The sequence below is a fragment of the Sinocyclocheilus anshuiensis genome, unplaced genomic scaffold (genome assembly GCF_001515605.1).
Source record: "Sinocyclocheilus anshuiensis isolate Anshui unplaced genomic scaffold, SAMN03320099.WGS_v1.1 scaffold402, whole genome shotgun sequence".
Lineage (NCBI taxonomy): Eukaryota > Metazoa > Chordata > Actinopteri > Cypriniformes > Cyprinidae > Sinocyclocheilus > Sinocyclocheilus anshuiensis.
The window spans coordinates 822,790-824,361 of record NW_015542375.1 but is presented as its reverse complement, the minus strand read 5'-3'; the positions used below and the strand labels follow the sequence as shown (position 1 = coordinate 824,361).

The window sequence follows — 1,572 nt, the reverse complement described above, 5'->3', positions numbered from 1 at the left end:
CAGTTTTTGTGCTTTTGCCTTTATACACCTCTACAATGGATTTAAAAAATAAAACAATCTCTGATTGATCTCCAGAACTTTTACCTGCTTAGTTGATGTAGAAATAACGAAGGAGTATCCCACATCTGTCCATGAAACAGCTATTGAGTCAGAGTTGTTGTTTGTTTGTGGCTCTTTCTGTCTTTAGTTTTGTCTTCAGCGAGTGAAATGCAGCTCAATCGGGTTGAGATCAGGAGATTGACTTGGCCATTGCAGAATATTCCACTTTTTTACCTTCAAAAACTCCTGGGTTGCTTTTGCTGTATGTTTTAGGTCATCATCCATTTGTACTATGAAGTGCCGCCCAATCAACTTTGCTGCCTTTGGCTGAATCTGGGCAGAGAGTATATCCCTGTAGACTTCAGAATTCATCCTGCTGCTTCTGTCCTCTGTCTGTCTGTCCATCATCACTAAACACCAGTAAACCCAGTGCCACTGGAAGCCATGCACGCTCATGCATCACACTGCTCCACCTTGTTTCACAGATGATGTTGTGCGCTTTGGATCATGAGCTGTTCCAAGCCGTCTCCAGACTTTTTTCTTCCTGTCATTCTGGTACAGCTTGATCTTAATTTCAGCCGTCCAAAGAATGCTTTTCCAGAAGTACTCTGGCTTTTTTAGATGTTTTTTGACAAAGTCTAATCTGGCCTTGTTTGCACCTTGGGGTGAAGCCTCTGTATTCTCAAGTCTTCTCTTGATTGTAGACTTTGACAGAGACACGTCTGCCTCCTGGAGAGTGTTCTTCTCTTGGCTAGATGTTGTGAAATTGTTTTTCTTTACCATGGAGAGGATCCTCTGGTTATCCACACTGTTGTCCTCCGTGGACGTCCAGGCCTTTTTATGTTGCTGAGCTCACCAGTGCGTTCTTTTTTCTCAGAATGTACCAAACTGTTGATCTGGCCGCTCCTAATGTTCCTGCTATCTCTCTGATGGATTAGTTTTGTTTCTGAAGCCTAACAATCGTCTGTTTCACTTGTATGGAGAGCTCCTTTGACCGCATGAAGTGGGTTCACAACAACAGCTTCCAAATGCAAATGGCACACTTAGAATCAACTCCAGACCTTTAACCTGCTTAATTGACATAGAATTAACGAAAGAATAGCCCACATCTGTCCATGAAACAGCTTTTGAGTCAACTGTCCAATTACTTATGGTCCCTTGAGGTACATATTAAAGATCTGTAATTCCTTAACCTTTCCTCCAATTGTAATGTGTATACCCTCAAATTAATGCTCAGAGTGTGCACTATAAGCCCATATTCATTATATAACTGTAACTTGAATATGTTTAGGTCAGCAGCTAAAAAATAAAAAATTGTGCCTGTGTCCAAATATATATGGACCTGACTGTGTGTGTGTGTGTACAGTGTATATATACAGAGTTCTGGCATGTAACTCTAGATGGCGCAGTCCGATAGGTCTAACTCAGTCAACCTAATGACATCATCACATGGCACAGCTGACTGGTTGTCTCCTGTATCGGTAGCCAATGAGCTCTCTGCTCAACATTCAAATATATGATTAGTGCTTGCAG

At 41.7% G+C, this 1,572-nt stretch overlaps 1 protein-coding gene across 1 annotated transcript in view; it reads left to right on the top strand.

Moving 5' to 3' along the window:
* The window catches only part of LOC107692265 (chloride channel protein 2-like), a gene marked incomplete at its 5' end in the record, with an annotated part of 28,856 nt that overhangs the window by 22,027 nt on the left and 5,257 nt on the right, over positions 1-1,572 (top strand). The window lies entirely within an intron of this gene.